At 34.3% G+C, this 26,164-nt stretch overlaps 1 protein-coding gene across 1 annotated transcript in view; it reads left to right on the forward strand.

Annotated features, from left to right (window-relative positions):
- The window catches only part of Acbd6 (acyl-CoA binding domain containing 6), a 203,583-nt gene that overhangs the window by 11,312 nt on the left and 166,107 nt on the right, over window positions 1-26,164 (forward strand). The window lies entirely within an intron of this gene.

Raw genomic sequence — 26,164 nt, forward strand, 5'->3', positions numbered from 1 at the left:
GTAATCAGCACGTGGGAGGGAGGAAACCAGTCTGGGCTACATAGTGAGTTCAATGCCAGCCTGAATTATATAGCAAGATGCTGTCTCAAAAAATCAAAACAGAGAAAAATAATATAAAATCTAAATCTTATCTGTGGAATATACACATTCTAAACCAAGCAGAACCAAAGTACTTTCACATTCACTAATGAATTATTTAATACATTAAATTTATTTGAATTTTTTAATGTGTTTTAGTACAGGGACTACAGGGTCTCACTACACAGATTGGACTCACAGTGATCCTCCTGTTTTCAGCCTTCCAAGCACTGGGATGACGGGCATGTGCTACCATACCCAGTCTCAGTCACCATCTCAGCTTGTCCCAGGGTCAGGGCAGGCACAACACATTGGAGAGCGAACCCTGGTCCCTGCGCCTGTTAAATAATAAATTTAAAATTTTAATATTTAATATATTACATTATATAAAACATTCTTTAATACAGTATTCTAAAAATATTGTAACATTGGAATCTAATTGTAAAGAGGAATTCGTGAGCTGGTTCTCTTGGCTAGTTCCCTCCCACTTTGCCTCAGCCTCCCAAGTGCTAGCATTACAGGTGTTCACCAAACACCCAGGTATTTTTCTTTCTTGCCTGTGATATTTTTTAAGATGGTGAACATTTTAGAGCTTTTAACTGTACACACAGCCACCATAGCACACATGCTATAGGTTCATCACTACTGATGTAGGCCATTTGTTTTGCGAAGAAAACCTCATTTTGGGTTTGCTTTTTACTGCCTTATAATTAGATCAAGGTATGCATTTTTAGGAGGAATACCGCAGTGCATCACACCAAGAAGTACAAATCTGTTTGTCCCAGTGTTTTTTTGTTTTTTTTTTTTGTGGAGCTGGGGATTGAACTCAGACCCTTGCACTTGCCAGGGAAGCGCTTATTCTACTGAGCCATGTCCCCAGCCCCTGTCCCAGTGTTGATGATCTTAACTTTAACCACTTGGTTAGTGGTGGTATCTGCCAGGTTTCTCTATTTAAAAGTTCCTGCTTTTGGCTCAGAATTTGAAAAGTAATTTGTAAAAAGATAGATTATGTTTTTTTTATTTTTAAACAATATAAAATAGTGATAGAAAAAAACGTTAGAAATGATACAAGATTTCACTAAACAAAGTAATAGGAATTCAACAATGGTTGCTGTATTACATGATGTTATCTTTAAATTACTTGTTTGCATTACCAGATATAAATGTATAAGATTCATTTAAACAAAACAATAACAAAGAACTTATGAGAAATTCAAAACAGGAAAAAAGTTAAAGTTTTAAACATTAACTACTCTTTTTTCAAAAGACCAGCAGAAATCAACAATAGAATTATGCAAACTATTCTGCATATGTCCCTAAATATATCTTTTTCCTTCTTTTGTTTGTCCTTGCCCTCATCCCAGTTTTTCCTTCCTATTAAGTTCTTTCCTTTTTGCACTATCTGTTGTACCTTTTAGGTTTTTATTAGTCTTTCAGGTTCTCACACTAATGAGATAATATGATGTTTGTACATGTGGATCTGATTTATTTCACTTGCTAATATAGTCTCTAGCTGCATCCATTTATCTACAAAAGCCTCAAATTTTTTTTATAGCTGAATAATTCTCCATTGTGTAAAAATACCATATCATTTTTATCTATTCCTCAATTGATGGGCATTTAGGTTGTTTCCAAGAGTTAGCTGTGACAAATTGCGGTGCTATAAATGTGGATGTACGTATATCACTGTGGTATGATGATTTCAGTTCTTTTGGAAAAATACCTAGGAGGGGCATAGCTGGCTTGAATGGGACCTCCACGTCTAGCTTTTTGAGAAATCTCCATACTGATTTCCATAATGGTTGTACCAGCCTCCCTTCCCACCAACAATGGAGAAGGGTTCCTTTTTCCCCACAGCCTCTCCAGCATTTGTTATTGGTTGACTTCTTGATGATAGCTGTTCTTTCTTGCCTAAGATGGTATTTCAGTGTTTAATTTTTATCTCTTGAATGACCAATGATGTTGACTATTTTTTCATATATTTATTTTCCTTTTGTGTCTCTTCATTTGTGAAGTGTATATTCATCTCAGATGCCCTTTTTTGGATTGGGTCTTTGAATTTTGGAAGCCTGATTTTTAAAAATTCTTTATATGTTTTCAATAGGAGTCCTTTGTCTGAAGGACAGTCTGATATAATTGTTTCCCACTTCATGGGTTTTCTTTTCTTTTTCTTTCTTTTTTTTTTTTGTGGTACCAGGGATTAAATTCAGGACCATCCACTTGTCAGGCAAGCACTTATTCCACTGAGCTATCTCCCCAGCCCTGGGTTTTCTTTTGACATGCAGAAACTTTGAAAAGATGAGATCCTAATTGTTAATTCTCTCAAGTACCATTCATGAAGTTTGATTTTTGTTCATGAACTCTTTACCTAACCCTGTGTCCTTAAGGTTTCTACTTACTTTCTCTTCCAGAAGATTTAGTGTTTCAGTTTTTTGTTTGTTTGTTTCTTTGTTTTTGGTGGAACCGGAGATTGAACTCAGGCCCTTGCTTATTCTACTGAGCTATCTCCCCGGCCCCCTAGTGTTTCAGTTTTAATATTTAAATCTTTGATCCATTTTGACTATAGTTTTGTGCATGGTAATAGGCATGGGTCTGTTTTAAGCCTGTGGCATGTGGAAAGCCAGTTTTTCCAGCACCATTTCTTAAAGAGGCTATCTTTCTTCCAATGAACATGTTTGTCCCCTTTGTTAAACATAAGATAGGTGAGTGTGCTTATAGTTGTATCTGCATCTTCTAATCTATTCCATTGATCCTCAGGTCTGTGTGTGTGTGTGTGTGTTTGCCAGTACCATACTAATTTTATTTTTTTTAATTTTTAATTTTTAATTTTAATTTTTTTAAAAACATACTAATTTTATTACCGTAGCTTTGTAGTATAATTTCAAGTCAGGGATTGTAATGTCTCCTGCCTTTCCTTTTTACAAAGGCAATCTCCAGGATTGCCTTTGTTATTCTAGATCTCTTCTGGTTCCAGATGAACTTTAGGAATGTTTTTTGTCAGTACCATACTAATTTTATTTTTTTTAATTTTAAATTTTTATTTTTAATTTTCCTCTGAGGAAAATTAAATTTAAAGTTTCCTGTGAGGTAAACTAATCGTATTTTAATTGGTATTGCATTGAATCTGTATCACAAGTTTGGGAGTATAGTTATTTTCACAATGTTGGTTCTTCCTATCCAGGAGCAAGGAATATCTTTCCATTTTCTGAAATCTTTGGTCTCTTTTTTCAGAGTAATATAATTTTTGTATAAATCTTTTGCTTCCTTTGTGAGATTGATTCCTAAGTATTTCACTTTTTGGGGTACTATTGTGAAAGGCATAGTTTCCATAATTTCTCTGTTGGTGCATTTGTTGTTTGTGTTGAGAAGATACTTTGAGACTGTATAAATATTCTTTTCCTAATTAAATATCACCTAGTAGTTGTAACTTACAGTAATGATTTTGTAACTCCATTCTATTTCTACATTTATTACTTAACATTCAGCCATAAGTAAAGGCTTTTTCCCATTCATTCATTCATTCATTCATTTATTTTCAAAAACTGGAAGGTCTGAGATTTTTGCCCTACTTACAAGCTAACGTCGGTTCTGTTAGTGTTTTTCTTTGTTGCTGTTGTTTCTCTTCTCCATTCCTCCCTTCTACCTTCCTCCATCTTTTGGTCACCTTTCCATTTGTGAAAGATCTATCTCCCTGTTTCCTACTGCCTATCTTTTATTTTTCTCTTTAATTAAATTTTTATTAGTGCGTGTTTGCAATACAGAATGATTACATTCATTGTGGAGAGTTGGTACTTGTGCACAGCACATCTTAATTTTTTATGACCCCTTCTTTCTCCCTTCTCCTCCTTCCTTCTCTTGCTCCCCTTCCCCTTTGAAAAAGATCTATGTCCCTATTTTCCATTTTCTTTTATTTTTTCTTTATACTTTAGATTTCTCATATAAGAGAAGCCATGTGATATTTAAGCTTGTGTGTCTGATTTATTTCACCAAACATTACCATCAAAGGTACATCTATTTTTGTATAAATGATTCGAAATTGATCCTTCTTTATAACAGAGTAGTACAGTTATGTATAAATAGCACATAACTATTATGAATTGTACTGCTATAAACATGAGTATGCATGTATCACTGTAACACAATGTCTGTAACTTTTTGGAAAGCCACTTTGAAGGAGAATACCTGGGTGAAATGGAATTTCTAGTTTTAGATTTTGAGTATTGCCCATACTGATTTCCATAGTGGCTCTAATAGTTTACATTCCCACTAACGATATAGAAGGCTTCCCTTTTTCCTGAAGTCTTTACATCATTCATTGTTATCAGATCTCTTGATGATAGCAATTCTTTATGGAATAAGACAGAATGTCAGTATTGTTTTAATTTTAATTTCTCTAACAGCCAGAAATACTGAACTTTTTTTTCATGTATTTAGTGGTCATTTGTACTTCTTTTTCTAGGAAATATCTATACATTTTAGTTGCTGATTTTTTAAATTTATTTATTCTGTATTTTAAGGAAGTGTCTACAGAGTGTTCAGAGTCTCATTACTAGATCGGACTTGTAGTGATTCTCCTGTTTACAGGCTCCCAAGAGCTGGGAGTACAGGTGCGTGCCACCATGCCCAGTCTCAATTGCCCTCTCAGCGTGCCCCGGAGGCAGGGCTGGTACAGCAGGCCCAGGGAGCGAACCCCCAGGCTCTGCTCCTGCTTGTAGGTGCTTTAATCCACTGAGCTATTTGGCTGGCCCTTCATTTTTAGTCTTGATGTATTTCTTGTGCAGCTGGGGTTCTATTCAGAAACTTGCCTATACCTATGATTTTAAACGATTTTCTATTTTATCTACAAGCAAAGTGTTTCTGTTTTTAATATTTAGATCTTTGATCCATTTCAATTTTAGTTTGGTACTTGGTATGAGATACTGCTCTAGATTCAGTCTTTTGCATGTGGATTGCCCATTTTCTATCACTGTTTACTAGACTCTAACTTACAATGTTTTGACCTTTTTTTGTTAGATGACTGTGTTTCTGCATTTTCTATTCTGTTCTGTTGATCCACATGTCTATTTTTGTGACAGTACCATGCTATTTTTATCACCATAGATTTGTAATGTAACTTGAAATCTGGAATTGTGATGCCTCTTTTGTTGGCAAAGATTACTTTTGATATTCTGAGTCTCTTCTGGTGCCATATGAATTCTAAAATTGTTTTCTTAAGTTCTGTGAAGAATGCTGTTTTTGTTTTGTTTTAACATTAAATCGCATTAAATCTGCATAACAGTTTTGGAAGTATGGTCATTTTGACAACATTTATTCTCCCTTTTCATTTTTGTTTTGTTTTGTTTTGTTTTGTGTTTTTTATATAGGTTCACTATGCAGTTCAGGCTGGCCCTGAACTCACTGTATAGCCCAGGCTGGTGAACTTGCTGTGATCCTCCTGTTTCAGCTTCCCAAGGGTTGGAAGTACAGATGTGTACCACCACACTCAGCCTTTCATTTTCTGATGTTCATCTTGATTTCCTTTTTCAGAATACTATAGTTTTCATTGTAGAGGTATTTCATGTCCTTGTATTTAATTTTTCATGCTGCTATTGTGAATAGTATTGTCTTCCTAATTTCTTTGTCAGTGAGTTTCTTATTGGTATACAGGAATGCTATTGAATTTTATGTGTTAATTTTGTATCATACTGCATTGCTGAAGTTACTAATTCTAGGAGTCTTCTGATGGAAATTTTTGGTCTTTGTAAAGGACCACATTATTTGTATATAATGATAATTTGACTTCTTCTTTTCCCTTTTATTTGTTTCTCTTGCCTTACTGCTCTGGCTAATATTCTAAGTACATTATGTCTCCAGCTTATAAACATTTGAGTTGCAAGTTTTCACAGATACCAAAGGACCTTGCATTGTAAACATTTGCAGATGCAAACAAATTGCAAAAGGAACTCTTGTATCTGCGGGACATTGTCAGTGGTGCTGCTGTGTGTACTGTACAGTGTGAGGGTGTATGGCAGTACAGTGCTCAGTCAGAGCCCAGTATGTCTAGAAGCAGGTGGAAAGCTGAGGTGATTTGGGAGGGACCTTGGTGAATAGGAGAACCCTGGCTGTAGTGGCGACCAACCTGCACTGTCATTTCCTAGGGTGTAAGTATGTAGCACAGGACAGTATAAAGTAATCTGCATCCATTTGGAGGTTCTGTGTCAACACATTTCCTGGCTCCCAGTGTCTGTTGTCCACCCCAGTGCTCCCACAGTCTGCAGCCAAGGAGATCTCCAGGCCACAGTGGTGGGCCGGTCCTGTCCACTGGAGGTGACCAAGAAGCAGAACCTGTAGGGAACAGGGAGTAAGAAACTCCTTAATTGGCTTTAGTTTGGAATTTTACATAGGGCCTCACTTCATTCCATAAAATAGAATAAATGTTCCCTCCTATTGCTAATATCTGGTGAGGTATTATTCATTTTAGTTAGACATTTGTTCTATACACTAATTTTATTCTTATATGTGTATTATGGATAAATTATAGATCTAGAATATGGGATAAAGCCATTAATAACACAGCAGAGAGCCCCTGCTCTTAGGTAGCTTATCATCTGGCAAGGATAAGGATTAAGATAGGCAAGTAAATATTAGAGTATAACAAGAAATATAATTAGAAGGTGATTAATACTGTGGAGAAAAAGTAGGAAAGAAGAGTAGCATATGCAAGGGGTGAAGTTACAGTTTTTAAATATAATGATCAAGGAAAGCTCAGCAGCCAATAGACATTTATAAGGCAGGATCATACCTGAGGTGCCTTAGTAACTGCCAGGGCCATATGTAGTTGAAACAAGGGCAGAGAAGTAGAAAATACATGTTTTAGTACCTGGTATATTCCATTGTAAGTATTGTAGCTTTTACTCTGAATGAGATGGGAATATATTCATCTCATTGAATATGGGAATATCTTTCACAGTGGTAAATTTGTGAGAAAGTTTGTGTTCCTCTATATTATCCAGTAATATTTTATTGAAATCAACTTAGGTGTATGGAAATAAAGTTTTAAACAATGTATAAGAATGTACAATTAAACTGAAAAGTCCCTTGCTGTGTATACTTATATATTCATGTTCTCTGTAAATTGATATTTATATGTTGATGTGTAGATGAAAGTTAACCAGGACAGTTCCTCCAATTTTGTTTCTCTGTTGCCTTCAACTTCTATTCTTGCTCACACTGAGTAAAACCTTTTATGGCCACCAGAGGGAGTGATGTACATACATTTAAATAAGATGGCTTTAGTCACAAGAATTCCCAGGACTTAGTGTGTTTCAGTCGTGATGCTTTCCTTAGTTTTTACTTATCTATCCCCTTTTCCTTATCTCCAAAGATCTTGAAATCTTTTATGTTTATTCAGAATCTTATTAGTAATTATATTTCTGTTTATTCCAGCAGTCTGATGATCTACTGGCGTCGACAGTATTACATTTGTGTATCATCTGGGAAGTTAAATAGCATAGATAGAAGAACTAACACTCTTTACTCTTTGTGTCTGGTAGCCAAAAAGTGATTTCATAGTTGTCCAGTAGCCAGCTTGCGTTTTCCACAACATGCTAGTGTTTACCTGATTTTTGCAGCATTATTTATGTTTTATTTACAAAAAGTCATTGAAAGCAAGAGTTGATAGGTGAATACATCTAATATATAGTTACCTATAAAGGCAATACTTTTTTGAATTTATGCTTTAAAAATTAGGCATATATCTTTATGGTTTGCCAAAATTTGCATTCTGTGATTTTTGTTTTGTTTTGTTTTGTTTTTTTGTATTGGGACTGAAACTCTGGGCCTCGCACTTGCTAGGCAGGTGCTGCACCACTGAGCTACATCCCTGGCCTGCATTTGTTTTCTTGTTGGCCATGTTAAATTGGGTTCATTTTCTCTAGCTATTTTATAATGAGACTAATGATTTGTTATATTTTCTCACATAATAAAGTTTTCATCTCAGGAAGAACCTCATTAAACTATTAAAGTTAGTAGTACTATAACCAGCCTGTAGGCTAGTGGTAGCGAACAAATGGCACACATACTGCAGTGGGCCATTTGTATCATTGAAAGCTCTAAAAGATTCACCATCACTTCTGTAGGCGCTTCCAAACTGAGGACTGTAAGGTTCCTCTTTGTCTTCCAACCAAGCCAACTATGGGGTTTAGCACAGGGCCATGCCATAAAAGATATCTAATAAGTACTTATTATTCTAATGTCCTTCTTACTCTCTTTTTCAATAAATCTCTCTACATTTCTCTTTATAGGAAAAACCCAGAGTTAGAGTAAAGAGCAAAATAAGAGATAATAGAAAGTGGGGAGGTGGATCCTTCTTAGACAGGAAGGTAATCAAGAGATAGAGGGGGAGTGAAGGGGTAAGGGATGAAAAAAGGACTTGGGATGTGTTATGTAAATGTACCAACTCCACATAAGGCATGTAAACGTTAAGTACTGCAAACATGTACCAAAAAAAAAGGGATGAAGGAAAAAAGAAAAGGAAAGAAAGAGGATCAAAGGATGAGTGGAGGGGAATGGGACAGAAGGGAAAGGGAATGAAAAAAGAAATTAAGATGTTATATGTACATGTACCAACATCCCACAAGGAATGAAAACATGTAGTTTATGAGTGTACTAATAAACAAAATCGAAAGGATTTTGCTTCAGGAACAAGGCAGGGAAATACAAAATTCTTTGGCTGGCTTACACTGTGACTTCAATGAATTGAATTGTCATTGTCATTTAATTCGGTGTCATTTGAAACAATGTCCTATAGAGGGCAGTATTTCACAGGTTAAAGTTACTGTGATTTGTGCAAATTAATATTGTATTAATATTTATACTATGTGTAAATTAATATTAATTATATTTGCATTGCTTATTTTATGTATTTGTTTCCCTTAGAGACATAGTAAAATAACTCTAAAGTTAGGAATTAAATTTTTAAGCTGTACTTAAAATACACCATTTTAATGAAAAATTAAGGTAATTTTAGGAAAGAGCACCTTAAATAGCTAAGCTGATTAAAGTGCCTGCTTAGGCAGACGCAGCTGCCGGGGTGTGCTGTGCTGGCCCCACCCCCGGTGCAAGCTGAGACTTGATTGAAAGTGGGCATGGTGGAGCACACCTATAATCCCAGCGCTTGGGAGGCTGAAAACAGGTGGATCAAGAGTCCAATCTATGGAGTAGTCCCTGTAGACCCTGTTCTAAATACAAAAAATGAAAAAGAAAATCTTATTATCTGTACATTCAAATATGTTATAGCCTTAGGATAATAGATGAGAACTAAAAATGAGAAAAGATTTTATTTGCCCATGTAATATGTAAGTCTTAAAAATGAGCAACAGAAATATTACTTGGTAATCTGAATTTATTAGAAAATTTGGTAAAAACTGATATTCAATATAATTAAATTTTTCATTTGCAAAAGTACTCTGGATTTTCTTATTTATGCAATAGAATAAGATATATATCAGTGTTTCATATAAAGGTATGAAAACAACTATAGATTAGAGTAGACCAGTTGAATTTTGCTATTGAAACTACAGGCAAAAGAAGTAATCTAGAAGTAATTCCTGTTCTGATTATTTTACTCCGAATGCCTTCAGGGCAGGTTTGGCTGGCTTGAGTTGTGGGGATAGAACCACAGCAACCTGAGGCTGACTGCTTTGTTAAAGCAGCCACTTAAAGAACTGAGCTAGGGGGCAGGCCCCCTGTTCTGATTATTTTAGTAAACTTTCTGATTTATTTTAATAGAAATATGGTTATATGAATTAGGAATTAGAACTACATTTTAAGAAATCTTTTATTTATTTATTTGGTACATGGTCTTGCTATGCAGCTCAGACTCATAGTGATCCTCCTGTCTCAGTCTCCCCAGCACTGGGATTTATAGGCATGTGCCACCGTGCTTGGTTTTTGGTGGCCAGCACGGGCATGCAGTACTGGAGATTGAACCCAGGTCCTTGTGCTTGCCAGGTAGGTGCTTAGACTGCCGAGCTATCTCCTTAGTCTAGAACTGTATTTTATAAAGTATAGGTTATTTTCTCTACTAAAAATTATTCATTCTAACAGCATACTTCATTATAACTTTTGTTATTAGGAATAGAAATTGAAGATATTTGGGTCAAATTTACTATCCTCTATATACAGGTAATTTTTAATATAGAAAAGTGTGATGTATGATTAGAAACAACATAGTCTACTGGCATTACAAGAGGTTACTTAGGAACAATAGCATTCTTTTTTTTTTAATGTATTTGATATAGTGTCTTCCTATGTAGCTCAGACTGTAATTAATGATACTCCTGTTTCAGCTTCCCCAGTGTTGGGATTACAGGAGTGTGTCTCAATGCCCCAAATCAGTAGCCAGCTCAGCACCAGCATGACATGTGGTGCCAGGGATCAAACCCGGGTCCCTGTGCTTGACAAGTAGGTGCTTAGACTGCTGAGCTATCTCACTGGCCCTGTAGCATTCTTAAGACTGTGTTTGTCAATTTAATCCAGTGATTCCTATTTTTGGTTAAAATTTTGTAATTTTTTTGGTTGGCCTCAGAGGAAACTAACAAATAAATATTATTTTGTTGTCCATTGGACATTTTCACAGTCTTTGATGCCTTTACTTGCCTTGAGTTTTTGTTTTCCACCATGTTGTCAGCCCTTCTTTTAAACTTTTTCTTCTCATATTTGCTAGATGAGGAAAAGAACTAGTATATTAGCCTGTATATGTGTGTGTGTGTGTGTGTGTGTGTGTGTGTGTGTATGCATAAATGTTTGGATGACAATTTCATTCTTTGTTTAAAAAATAATTTAATGGTATAGCTTAAAACTTGTAAATGCTTTTAGGCTTCATATTTTTTCTTTCTTTTTAATTTTGGTATTGGAATCAAACTCAGGACCTTGTGCTTGCCAGGCAGGTACTGTGCTGCTGATCTGTCTCCCTGGCCCCATATTCCATCTTTAAATAGCACTATAGTTTTGCATCAGAGATGTCATACAATATTACTTGGAATACGTTTCTAATATTTTCATTGATAGTGCTGAGAGTAGGTAGCCCTGGAACAAGGTTCTGATTTTAGTATATACTAGTTATTATTTTGATATTTCCTATAGCCATAATAAATACCTGCCTAAACATAATAAACGTCACCATCCAGTTTTCTAATTTCTCCTTAGATTGAATTTTTAATGTATTTGAAAAATATTAGTGCAGCTCTTAATTATCTATAATTTTTATTTGTGTAAAAGTAAAATAAAAATCAGGCATATACACTCATAATTCTAGCACTCTAGGAGGTTAAGGCAGGAGAATTTCAAGTTCTAGCCCAGCCTGGCAATTTAGTGACTTAAGTAAGACCCTGTTTCAAAGTAAAAAAGCTTAAAAAAGGTGGGGGGGGGGGCTGGAGATGTATCTCATGTCAAAGGGCCTAGTTTTAATCCCCAGTACCTCACCTCAAAGTGAAATAAATTTAGGAGGATTACTGCGAGTTCAGGGCCATCCTGGGCTACATAGTGAGTTCAAGGCCAGTCTGAATTACATAGTGAGACCCTGTCTCAAAGAAAAAAAAAAAAAAAAAAATTTTCAGTGCAAAGTCACTGAAATATATTATAAACTTTTAAATGTATTATTTTATATTGTAATATATTCTGCATTTAAATAGTATGCTTTTATATAGTTCATATGCACACACATAAAATCCAGAATAAAAGATTCTGTTAGTTTCAGTGTCAATCATAGTAATTCTTCCTTATAAATGAGGAAACTAAGGCTCGGAGAAACTAATGTTCAAGAGGTTGAATACCCAGCCCATAGGCAAAAAGTACAAAAAGCAAGGCCATGGTTTGCCTGATTTTGATATCTACATTATTTTTGTCATAACACATTACTTAACATGTTTTAGAAGGTGATCTTTTTTAAGCTATTCAGGTGCATAATTTGTTTACTGTTTTATTTCCTAAACATCATGAGATGTTTGCCCCAAGTTTATTGCAGTCCAATCCCCTTTTCTACATTTGCCTGCTTTTTTAAGGTTTTCTTTCTTTTTTTTGTTCAGGGTCTCACTACATACCCCACATTAGTAGCGATCCTCCTGATTTCTGCCTCCCAAGTGCTGGGATTACAGGTGTGCGCCACCGCGCGGGGACTCCATCGCTGGCTCAGTGCACCTGGAGGCGGAGGTGGGGCCAGCGTGGCATGCAGAGCCAAGGATTGAACCCTGGCCCCTGCGCTTAGTTAAGCAAGTGCTTAGTCCACTGAGCTATACCGCAGGCCCTATTTGCCTGCTTTTTAAAGAATAAAATATGAAAACTTTAAATAAGGAGATTTCAATTATATTTTAAGCTAGTATACTATAACTCAGTTTTGTTACTTATAAAAAAATACTGTGGATTTGTTTGATGATAGTTCATAGCTGTGCCCTCCACCTTGATAAGGTAGTAGTAGTATTTCTCACACTTCCCACTGAGAAGTGAATATTAACGAAATCATTAAAACATTGGAAATTATAAAATAATAGGAGCCTGGCATGGTGGCACATGCCTATAATCCCAGCACTTGGGAGGCTGAGGCAAAAGGATAGCTGTGAGCTCAAGGGTAACCAAGGGTATATAGTGAGTTCAAGGCCAGACTGAACCATACAGTGATTTCCTGTTGCAGTGAAACAGAACAAACATAAGAAATGTGTAGTTTTTCAAGGTACTACTTTTAGGTATAGATTTACATTAAGAAGAAATCTCAACATGGAATGAATTTTGTAATTTTAGTATAAATTTAGTATGATCTATAAAAATCATGGGTGTGTGTCTGAAATTTTAGAAAATGTGAACTCTACTTCTATTCAAATAACACTCTTAAGAAAAGGATTTATCCTCACAAAAAAATAGAGCAGTTGAATATTTGTATTCATCTTCATACAATAACATTTGATTTTAAATTCCTTTATAATCAAATTCCATTTAATTTTGTATATTCTTTAAAAAATACCCTGTAGGGGCTGGGGATACAGCTCAGTGGCATAAGTGCCTGCTGGGAAAATGCAAGGTCCTGAGTTAAGTTGCTGGTGGAAAAAATAACATAACATAATGTAACATAACATCTCTGTAACAAACGCAAGCAAAATAACCTATTCACTCCTAGATGTTTGTGATATGGACATAATAATTTTTGTACGAAAATAGTAAAAACTACTGCTTTTTTTTTTCCTGGGCTGATGAAAAATTCTGTATACTGGAGTTACTTTGCAAATATAGAATCATGGGAAGCTGAAATGTTATAACATACCCTAGCTTAAGTATGTGTTGCTTTTCAGATTGCCCTCATTTCATGTAAAGGACTATATTTGGATGACTCATATCATTACTATTCTCAGTAGTACTTTTACAGTTGAGCAATTGACTTTCTTCTCACAACTCCATAATTTATAAGAACACATAAAAGAGTGGACCAAGATGATCTTGGTACATGGTTGTAATGTTAATATTAGTGTAAAGACTAAAGGCTGTCTACCACTGCTTAAAATAGACAAGCCAACTAACTGATTAACCAGGACTGCATGTATTAACTTCTTTTCATCATTTAGTTTGTAACACTGTGTTCTTTTGAGGTTTTGGGTTTTTTTTTTAACCTTAAATTTGTGGATGTTGAATGTCTTTGATTTTATGTCTATTGAGAAATTTATGATTGAGTGCTTTATTTATAACATTGTAGTCTCAGCTTAGGCAATTTATTGAAATAAAATTAAGGAAATTTAGTGTAGATTTTAAAAATCATATGTGGAGAGAATGAACCAACTAATATGCTAATTGGATTCGTTTTAAAGAAAGGTAAGGGTAGATTAACTTCTTTATATTTCTGTCTTTGTTCTTAAGATGTTACTTACAAAATTTGATATTTTGGTATTGGAGGTTAGTGGTGTATTGTCATGTTTTAAATTGTGAAGAACAATTATAACTCATTAAAATTAGCTATATAGAAGACAATATGTGGCCCAGGGATATAGCTCAGCAGCACAAATGCCTGCCTGGCAAGGGCAAGGTCCTGAGTTCAATTCCCAGAACAGTAACAACAACAACCAAAAAAAAAAAAAAAAAAAAAAAAATTGTAAACTGTAGAAGGCTCTGAAAATATACATAATTATTATACCAAATATAATACTTAAAGAGGCAAGAGTATTATTATTATGTTACCAAAAATAAATGGAATGTTAGTGTTTCTGGAGATAGTGAGTGGTAGCTTGGCACATAGTAGAGTGTTTTGGATAAGTGACTAGCTTGATATTGTGGAGTCAAAAGTTAATGACAGGGGCTGGGAAGATGGATCAATAGAATAAGCACTTCCCTGGCAAGCGCAAGGGTCTGAGTTCAATTCTGGGTTCTGCAAAAAAAAAAAAAAAAAAAAAAAAGTTAATGACACTTCCTTCATGTGGCTGCTCTGTAGCAGACCTTGATTTTTATAGGACTAACAGTTAAATCTAAGTTGTCCTTTGATTTACAGTTGGAAAATAGAGTTTTCCTCTGTATTGGGTCTGTCATCTACATCAGTTAGGTTTTATTAACCAAATTGATAATGAATACATTAAAAATATTACAGGCTTGGATTTAACACTATCAGAATACCATGTTATTTTTAGATACATTGAGTATTTCTTTGTGGGGATAGTTCATTTATTCCACAGTACACTTGGAATAAGGCTTCCATGTATTAGAGTGATTCTATTTTTAAGGCCAAAAATACTATTAGCTCTACTACAAAAATACTAGTAATACTATAGCTCTATAGCTCTACCAAAAATACTAATAGCTCTGCTAGTTGCTTTACAGCTTTATAGCCAAAGATATCATGTTGAATTTTCATTTTTAAATCATGTTAATGATGAAAAGAGGAAGGGTCCTTGTGAGGGGGGTTGAGCAATGGAGTCAGTACAGAAATTAATCTAAAAAAAATCAAGGTAGTTTTTTGAAAGAAAAAAAACATAAGAGGAAAAACAAAAGATGCTATTACAAATTTGAGTCTAAATTTCTCAGTGCCTATCCCAGTATGGAAAAAGTTTCTATTTTTAAAATGTTATCTTAATGTTCAAAACCCTATAGTGATAAAAGAAATTTGAATTGGACACTTAAAATACAGTGTGTTTACTTACAGAGGTGATGGCAAGCAGATATCATTTTCTGTTTGGTAGTGAAAGATTCTAACCAGAGGACATACAGAGAACTGAAGAGATGTGCACATTTTTCTTATATGCCAAAGTTTCCCTGACCTTGTAAAACTGATTATGGAAACTAGGGATAATGCAGTTGTCATGTTTTTTGCTTTGTCCTTTAGTTTTGTATCTAGGGACAGTATAACCATCAAAGGTTTTATGTTGTTATATTTACACCAGCCAAAAGCCTTAAGTACTTGATTTATGGGTAGCCTGCAGTAATTTAAGGAAACAGAGTAGAACTGAGAATAGCAACATCTTGTAGTTTAATTATAGATTTGTGATGGAAGGGTGAGATATAATACCTGAAATTTATAAGCATAAGACATCCCCAGAAAAAAATTAGAAATGCCAATAAACAGGAAAAGATCTTCAACCTCATTAGTACTAAAGAACTATAGGACCAAACAGTGCATACTACTTCTCATATGACAGATTGAGTGAGGAGGCTGTTGGCAGACCTGCCATGCATCCTCTGTGGGTGTGAATTGGTTTTACTGCAGTGATACAGGTTTTTATACCTCTTAGCCACTAACTCACTTAGCCATCTTTGGTGTAGGAACAGCTTTATTAGGCCCTTCTGTGTGACCAGACTCATGGAGTCTTTGACTCCTCTTACTTCTAGGACCAAGAGATGGGAGATGTTATGGTTGAAGATCCAGCCTTAGGGTCTATTTTAGAGGAATTAGGTAGCAAGTACAAAAATTGAGACAGCAAACTTCTGGAAGAACCAGGAGACAGGGAAGACTTAGGAGGTGATTACTGTTCACTTTTTTCCTTTCTTGTTGGTTCCAAGATAGAGTAGTCCATAGCTTGACTGGAAAGCAGCTTGTGAGACCTACATCAATGAGCCAGCTGTGAATAGGGCTTTTTGCTGCTTTTTCTCTGTTTCCTTCTCATTTTTCATATCTTGGAATTTCACTTCCCAAGAATTCTTAGTTTGTAAGCTTTGCCTCAAAATCTGTGTTTTTTGAGTCTAGACTAAGAAGCTAGCAGTCCCACTTCTGAGACTTTATTTTTAAAAAAACAAAACAAAAAAACCCTTCTCAAAGATATATCGAAAAGGATGTACACAGTAGCATTGTATGCATTACTGAAAAATGAGAACCAATCAATAGGGAAATAGTTAAATAATAATGTACAATGAAATGCTATCACCAGTAAAACAAATGATATAGAAAATTATCTATGTATGATATATTGAAATAAACCAATTTCAGGTCAATATGTTAAGTTTGATGTTACTTGAGAAATTAAGCCTCCAAATAAATCAAAGAGTAGGTTCAATATTGAAAAAATGGCATAAGTTGAGAAGAAGTAATGAAATAGAGATTTATACATTTTACTCATAGACATCTCTAAGTTAATTTTTTCACATTGAACATCTATAAAACAGTGGAAAGGGAACCTGCTACTTAATAAGTGGTATAGGCACTGAGATAATCAAATATAGAGAACAAATATATTTAGGAATAGAAAACATACTGCAGTGCTAAGTTCATTAATATTAATCTTTGAGGATTATGTTTAAATTTTGACTGTATACATGTACATATATATATATATATATATCATGTGTGGGTTTATAACCTAGGACATTATTTTAAATTCATTATATATATTATTGATCACAGCAACTCTGAGGTAGATGTAATCATAGGAACTGAAGAACTAGAAACTTTTAAGAAAAGCAAAAACAGAACCATACCTGATATACAGATTTAATAACAATGATTAGAAAATTATTAGTTTTGCTTAATTCCAAAGCCTGAGTTTCTGACCACACTGTTTTCATGCAATTTAATATTTGGAATCTAGTTATCTCAACCTGTGTATTACCTGATTATAAAGGTGCTTACATTATTAGCATATAGATTGTAGAGTTTTATTGTATTTGTATTTGTATTGTATTGTATTTGATGGGAGGGAGAGATTTCTTTTTTCCCAAGTGGAAATAGCTTTTATGTTTTCTGCGTGCACGCACACATCGAGGATTGAATCCAGGGCTTGTATGTGCTAAACATATGCTTGTTAAGCATGCCCTCTAATACTGAGGTACATTTCTAGATACCTGCCTACTACCATTGTGCTTTTTTATGGAAAGTTTCAGATGCTTTCAGAGTTTTAAGATGAAAATAAGAGTTCTCTTAAACTAATGTTAAAAATTTGTTAGTTTTTGAAATATCTATTTATGTTCACATACACAAATAGCAGTAGTTTACTTTCCTTTTACTCAGCTGTGATCATATTACTCAGACATTTTAAAAATTCTGCTTTGTTTTGCAATTATCCATTATTTTCAGTGTTAGTATATATGATTTCTAGGGATTGCATAATATTCTTTTGTATAGATAAATGCATTTAGCTGACACTGTTCTGTTGGTGTGTTTACCTACTTTCATTCGTCCCACCCCCATATAGGTAATGTTGTATTAAACATCTTTCTGCTTATATTTTTACTCATTCATCTGATTGATTCTTCAGGATGAATTTGTAGCCATCAGTAGCCAAGTTTTCTAATTTTGGTTATTGGTTGATGACTTAGACTCATCAAGGAATGCATTATTTATCTCAGAAGAAGTAGTCTTTTGTTTTCTATTAGTCACTTGTGACTTTTCATTAGTGGCTAATGATTATTGAATTCTCATGGTAGATATTGAGTGTGCACTGTGTGCATGGCACTACATTACTAGGTTAGAATTTTCCTCTGGGTAAATCTGTGACTACAGACTGAGTCAGAGTTGATTCATAGTAAAGGACAGAAACAATATATGAGAATATTACTCTGTAAGGTATGAAAGAAAAAGTATATTTTAACTTTAAAACTATGTGGTTCATACTTTTTCTTTATATAGTGTTTATCTACTTATGTTGTGTAGATTTTAAATGCTATGAGATTAAGAAAACATATCTGTTTAGGTTGCCACTTAGTCCCAGTTAGGAGACAGTAACCATCAGTCAAGTTATTTAATAAACAAGGAAGTTCATATACAAAATGAAATATGGCATTGAATCCAAGGTTGTTTGTAGACCCATAGCTATTGGCTTATTGGTATGTCATGATATAATTAAAAACAGTATTTTCAAACTAGCTAGAAAAGCCCACATTCTCAAATTATTTAAACCGTACCATTTTATGTGTCTGTGATATTTCATAGAGCAAGAGAGTGAAACATCATTCTGCTTTCACATTAGGCAGTGTAATTATAAACATGGGATTAGACCTCTATAGAAAGCAACAGTCCAATAAATCAGTATTACAAATGGTATGCCCCAAAGGAGTATTTACTGGTTACTTTAGTCAACTTATAAATGAATAGCGTAAGACCACAAGTAATTAGATGGGGTCAGGAATAAAGAATACCTATAAAATAGATGGCAAGTTTCTTCCTATCCTTTGAGGTTCGTTACTACTTTTGTGTTGATTCCTATTCTAAGTTATCAATGGTAGTCTCTATATTGGTGTTTACATTTTTACCATTTTGTAGTGAAACCTAAATAGTCTCAATTATAACTATCAGAAAGCAGAAATGAATCATTTAGAAGCAGAAATTTTTCTTGACCAAATGGGAAGTATTTTTTACACTTTGGGCATCTATGGGCTATTTAATGGACATTTTGTGTATAGGCATATAAATTAAGCTTTAATGAAAATTTATCATAATCATTTTAATAATAAAAATTTATAACATTTAAATATACTTAATCATTTATTTCTTAATGACTAAGAAAACCAACAAGTACCTTGTTGAAAAAGCAGTAGGAACATGCTGCCAAACCACCTACAAATAGTAAGTACCTAGTAAATATATTTATAGAAATATAATCACAAATAGTTCCAGGATATCCCTTTCAAATATACTATATTTATATTTCAGTATTAGGTTGTTAGTTTATCACTTTAACATTAAATATAATTAGAATAAATAACACACTGGCAACTTAATATTTTGAGTCACTGCATAGTGAATTAAACCTTTATCAGTTTAAAATGTTTTCTTGAGGTAATGTTTTTTCCCCATTGTAAAATTTGATAGTGCTGTATAAATATAACTAGGTTATGTACTGCTGTCCTTTCTCTGTGTAGCATCCCTCATTTGATAGAAATCAGAAAAAAAAATTAATGGTTCTGTAGTAACTTATGGGGTAAATAACAAGTGGACTTGAATTTTTCTTCTCCATAAAACTTGACATTATTCATGTATTAGCTGATAGAAAACCAAACTTGTATGGTGTGTGTGTGTGTATGTATGTATTTTTAAACTAAAATGATTTTGTGAGAACATTTACTGAAGCACACTAACAGCTATTAATGTGAAGCCTAGTTCCTAATAAACAAATATTTATATTGGAAATACAATGGTCACAAAGGACCAGTCTTCTCTTTTGCTTATCAAAAGGAAATTCATTAGCTCTTTGCAAACTGTTAGTCCTAGTACATTAGACTGAATCTTCTTAGGTAAGCTGTACATTTATAATATTCTCATGTAAGGATACTTTTAATAAACTGTATAATTATAATTATGTAGAAAGGCTTGAAAATAGAACAGTAAGAATACAATAAAATAGACTAGAATAGAAAAAAACAGTTGTGGACAAAGCGCAAAAAAGTTAACTTACTATGGTTTCAAAATTAGAGGTACTCAGGGCTGGGAAGATAGCTCAGTAGAATAAGCGCTTGCCTGGTAAGCGCATGGGCCTGAGTTCAATACCCGGTTCCGAAAAAAAAAAAAAATTAGAGATACTCTGCTGGGCTAGAGCCAGTTTATTAAAGTATTTGCTATTTCTCTTGAATAAATTGAATATTTTAAGCATATAGATGAACACGTTGTGTAATGAACTTTTCAGTATCTTGATGTTATGAATAATTATAGTGTTTTATAATAGTATGGATTATTTTTAGTGTTTTATGCTATTAAGATCTTGAACAATGTCATTACTTCACTCAGATCCTAAAGTTCTAATAAAACCTTAAATAGAACATTCTGGTAGGACTTTGAATTATATGGTTTTTTAAAGAATTTGGTACATTATATAAGTGTGACTATTATGTATACAGATGAACAGCTTTAGGCTTTTTTTTTTTTTTTTTTTAGCATGGATCAAACTCAGGACCTTGTGCTTGACAGGAAGGTGCTTATGCTGCTAAGTTATCTCCCCAGCTCCAATGAACAGCTTTATAACTAGACTGCATGATCTCCTTTATACTAAAGTTTATGAGGAAAATAATAAAATCAGTTTATATTCTACATCTTAGGAACCATTAGCTTAAATCTGCTTTTAATTCTTACTTTCAAGCTTTTCTATGGTCTAGATTTCTCGCCCCAAGATTATGAATCCATTCTTTTTTTTTTTTGAATTGTGTGTGTGTGTGTGTGGGGGGCGCGACCAGCTCAGCCCACCAGGGGGCGGGGCTGGCTGGCATGTGGTGCTGGGGGATTGAACTGCAGTCCCTGTGTTTTGCTAAGCTTGTTCCAAGTAGGTGCTTTAGACCACTGAGCCATCTCACCAGCCCCTGAATCTATTCTTTATGTGCTCAGAATTGACTGCCATCTTGTCTGCCTCCTCATTTCCCCTCAAATATGGTGGATTTATTATGCTTTTTTTTTTTTAACTTACGTTTCTTAAACTTACAAATAACTTACGCTATTTCCCTAAAATGTCATCTTTACCATTTTCTGTGGTTTTTGTCTGTTTTAGCTCTAGTCAATTCTAGTTTATTCTTTTTTTTTTTAAATTTTTCCCTATTGTCCTACACATTGATCACATTCATCACAGGGAATTTGTACGTCCATGATGTATCTTGATTCCTTGTCCTTTTTTCCCAATTATCCTCCTCTCCTTTAAACCCTTCTTCCCTTCCTCACTTACAAAAGTTTTGTTTCCATTTTTTTCCTTTCATTTTTCCCCTTTCATTCCTTCCCCTTCTCTTCCTTTGTTTCCCTTCCCATTTGAATGTGTTCTTCCTACTTCCCAATATCCTTCATTATGCTCCTTGTTTACTCTTTGGGTTTTTCACACAAGAGAAACAACTCATGTATGATATTTATACTTGTGTATCTGATTTCTGTCGCTTAAAGTTATGGTCAGAGTTGCATCCATTTTCTTACAAATGACTGGAGTTTATCCTTCTTTATGGCAGAGTAGTACTCCATTGTATATAAATGCTGCATTTTCTTTTATCTATTCATCTGTTGATGGCCATATGAGTTATTTCTGAGATTTAGCTGTTATAAGCATGAGTATGCATATATCAGTATGGCATGATGTTTTTAATTCTTTTAGGAAGATACAGTGGTGCTTTGGTTTACAAACTTGACCTGTTTTACAGTGTTGGGAAAGATGACTATGTTTGTATTTGTGTGTGAAGATAGCTGTAGTTATATTTATCACCCAACACAATTTGCAAATTGAAGTAAAATTTTTCCAAATGCTTTTATTTACAAATGAGTGAACACAGCCTCACCAGTATTTGTTATTGGTTGACTTCTTGATGATAGCCATTCTTTCTGGAGTAAAATGGAATTTGTGTTAATTTTTGCATTTCTTGAATGACCAATGATATTGAGCATTTTTTCATATATTTATTTGCTCTGAGAAATGTCTGTTCACTACAGATGCCCATATTTGGATTGGGTCTTTAAAATTACGGGTCATCTGATTTGTTTTTCTTTAGTTCTCTCTATATTTTAGATATTAGTTCTTTGAGTAGTAGCTGGTAAAACCTGTTTCCCATTTGTAGGTTGTCTCTTCATTCTGTGGTTTCCTTTGCTGTGCAAAAGCTTTTTAATTTGATGTGATACCAGTTGTTGATTCTTTGTAATATTTCCTGTGCAATGAGGATTTTGTTCATTAAATCTTACGTCATTAAGAGTTTTACTTATTGTCCAGCAGCTTGTTTCTGTTTTAATATTTAGATCTTTGCTCTATTTCAATTTTAGTTTAGTGCATGGTGAGAGATACAGGTATAGATAGGTTCAATTTCTAACATGTGGAAAGCCAGTTTTCCCTCTACCATTTATTTATTTATTTATTTATTCCTTCACTTTTTTATTATTCAATTAGTTAAAATATGCAAAACTTACTCAAAGACCATCCAGCCCCTGAGCTCCACGTAGGTTTCCAAAGGCTTTACACAGTTGAAAATATTTCCACAGGAAAATATTCTTTGACTTTAAGTCTGAATTTCTTTTTGATTTTGATGTATTTCTTTTCTTTTCTTTCTTTTTTTTTTTTTTTTTTGGAACTGGGGATTGAACTCAGGCCCTTGCACTTGCCAGGGAAGCACTTATTCCACTGAGCCATCTCCCAGGCCCCTTAAGGTATTTCTTGTATGTAACATATTGTTAGATTTTCTTTTTTTTTTTTTTTTAATTTGGAATTATTTTATTTATTTATTTATTTATTATTTATTTTGTGTGTGTGTGGCCAGCTCAGCCCACCAGGGGGCGGGGCTGGCTGGTATGTGGTGTTGAGGGACTGAACCGTGGTCCCTGTGCTTTGCTTAGCTTAGCTTGTTCTAAGTAGGTGCTTTAGACCACTGAGCCATCTCACCAGCCCTAGATTTTCTTTCTTGATCCATTTTGCCAATCTGTTTCTTTTGAATTGGTGAATTGAGACCATTTGCATCAATGGTTATAGCTGATAGGTATTGACTTGTTTTTGTTAACATATTAATTTCCTGCTGTTGATTACCATTCTCTCTCATATTTAATTACTTTCCTGGCCTGGTGAATTCATTCTATTAGGATTGTTGGAATTCTTTATTCTCATTTTCTAAAGTATCCTTCAGAACTTTTACAAGTGCTGGTTTGTTGGTTATGAATTTCTTCATGTGTTGGAGCTTCAGTGGCGCAATCGGTTAGCGTGTGATACTTATACTGAATTTCTTCATTTGTTCTTTATCATGGAGGTGTCTTATTTTTCCCTCAGTTTTGAAAGATAGTTTTGTGAACTACATTAACCTAGGTTAGAAGTTGTTTTCTTTTAGGGCTTGAAGTACTTTACTCCAAGCTCTCCTTGAGTTGAGGGTTTGTGTTGAGAAGTCTGCTGTGTTTCTGATGGGTGTTTCTCTGTACGTGATTTGTTTCTTTTTTCTCTAACAGCTTTTAATATTCTGTTCTTGTGTTGAATTTCTGGATCTAGACTATTACATACCTTGATATAGTGTTTTTCTGATCATGGCTACTTGGAGTTTTATATGTCTCACTTTTCTATATGTCATTTTTTTTCCTTTTTTTTTTTGCTTGAGATACTTTCTGCTATTATTTCTATTTGAGTCTGTTTTATGGAATCCATTTGTTTTCTATGTTGGGCATTCATGATTTACATGTCTTTCCTAAGCTCTTCTGTTTATTTTTTTTAATCTGTGTCTACTCTAGATTCACTAATCATTTACTTCATTATGGTTTTCATTTATTTTAATTTATCCCCATTTTGATTTTTGTCAAGAGACTTACTCATCTTATTTTTTTTTTTTTTTGCTACTTCTGCTGCTACCATTTCATAAAATTCAGTCAGGTGGCTTTTGATTTCTTGTACCTCAGTGTTCCCTTGATTTTCCTTGGGTTAGTTAGGGGTTATAAGTTGAATCTTGTTTGCAAGATTCAAATTTTTCCGTTTTCTATTTTTTGTTATTATTTCTTTGTTTTCTGCATTGAGGGTTGTAAATTGCTTATTGTAGATGGATTTATTACTAGTATTGAGACCTCTTTAGAAATGACTACTTTTCAGAGATGTCTTCTAAGTATAGTTGGCTTTTGGCTTTTGAGCCTCTCCCAGGATCTTCTTGCCTCTTCAATTTATTAGGGATAAAAGATTGCAGCTTGTTTTACCTAGCACCCAGTTCTTTGGTGCTGGACTATAGTATTGTTTATGACTCCCAGACAGGTACTGCCATATAAAGAAGATCAACTGCTCATAACAACTGTGCCATTTTGGCTAAAGTACTACAATCAGTAATAACAACATCAACCATAGACTGAAAAATGATAAACTGTGATAACTATTAATTTGCCATCTTCAATAGGTAGATTTATAGTTCTATAACAAAATCTAAGACAAAAAATTATATATTACACATAATCTCAATAAAATGATTTACCCTAAGGGGAAAAAATTTTAAAATGATAAGAGAGGAACTGGGCATGGTGGTGCATGCCTGTAATCCCAGAACTGGGAAAGTTGAGATGGGAGGATCTCTGCAAATTTGAGACCAGACTGGGAGCTACAAAAAGTGAGCACAGGGCCAGCCTGAACTGCTTAGCAAGACCTTGTCTCAAAAAAAAAAAAAAAAAAAAAAAAAAAGTTAAAAAGTGATGAGAGAAAAACAGAGAAATAAGAGAAAGAAATTAGAAGCAAGGGTAAAGGACAAAGGAAGATTACCCAAGTTCAGGAAACTAGTGAAGAACACAGGAGGGAAAGAAAGAAGGAAAACTGAAACAAGTACAAAACAAAACAAGAGAAAAATAATGTTCACACTCACAGAAAACAAAAACATAACTCACATCTCAGGACGTGATACTACATATCTGTAATCCCAACACATGGGAAGCTGAGGCAGGAGGATTGCCAGCCTGGGATTCATAAGCAATTTCAAGGCCTGCCTGCACTACATAGTGAGACCCTATCTCAAAAAACAACAACAACAAAAGCCCACCACACTCTCAAATACAAAGAACAAAAGTGAAGGGGAAAAAAGAAATTTCTCTATGTTGGTGGTTATCTTCTGGTGTCTGTAATTTTGAAGTAGTGTCCAATTCTGGGTATGACTTTGCTCTTACTGATAGACAAAGGAAGCAGTCATAAGAAAGATCTCTCCGACTCCATCTCATTTTATCAGTAGAGTAATCAGATTACTAGTTCACTGGCCCACTATACTAGTAAAAGACTTTCTTTGCCTAGCAATTACTGTTCAAAATACCTCAAAATCTAGATTTAGTGCAAAGGAAACCTACAGTCAACAGTCAGATGAGCTGTGGTTCCTTTTCCCCCACACCTCACTATCTCACCACTATTTGTTGTTTTTTGAGTTCATGATGCTAAGTGGCCATTCTTTCTGGAATATGATGGAATCTCAGTGTTGTCTTGATTTGCATTTGCCTAATGGCCAAAAGTGCATGGCTGTATTCTACAAAATTGAATTTTTCAGCTGACCAAACTTAGCTCAGAGCAGCTTAATCCCTAGTACTCCCCCAGTTCCACTCACCAACATAGATAAATGCAATAGGAAAAGTTTATTTTTACTGTCTTACTGATATTTCTAAGTTTCTGAAATCTTTTGTTCAATATTTGAGTGTTGAGTAAGCTTTTGTTGTAGTGTAATGTTATAAAATATTTATTTGTACTCTTGCTAAAAATATTTAGTCACATTCTTTGTGGTTTTTTTATATTAATTGGAAGATGGAAGAACGTTGATGAAGCAAAATTCTAGGAACATAAGAGCAGTTTATTCTGAATATTGCTTAATCTTAATTTTTGTTCTAAGATTTATACTGTATCTTTGACTTACAATTTATTTAAAACACATTGTATGATATCTTCTCCTAGTATTAGAAACTTTAAAAAGTATATTTCCGGGGCTGGTGAGATGGCTCAGTGGTCTAAAGCACCTACTTAGAACAAGCTTAGCAAAGCACAGGGACCGCGGTTCAATCCCCCAGCACCACATGCCAGCCAGCCCCGCCCCCTGGTGGGCTGAGCTGGCAACACACACACACACACACACACACACACACAAATAAATAAAATTTAAAAAAATAAATAAATAAAATAAAAAGTATATTTCCATTTTCTGTTGACTTTAAAAAAAAACCCAGAGGTTTGTACCTATGTTGTTTATTTATTATTTCTTGCCTATATCTTGTAATATGAGAAAC

Source organism: Octodon degus, unplaced genomic scaffold (assembly GCF_000260255.1).
Source record: "Octodon degus isolate 3935 unplaced genomic scaffold, OctDeg1.0 scaffold00176, whole genome shotgun sequence".
NCBI lineage: Eukaryota > Metazoa > Chordata > Mammalia > Rodentia > Octodontidae > Octodon > Octodon degus.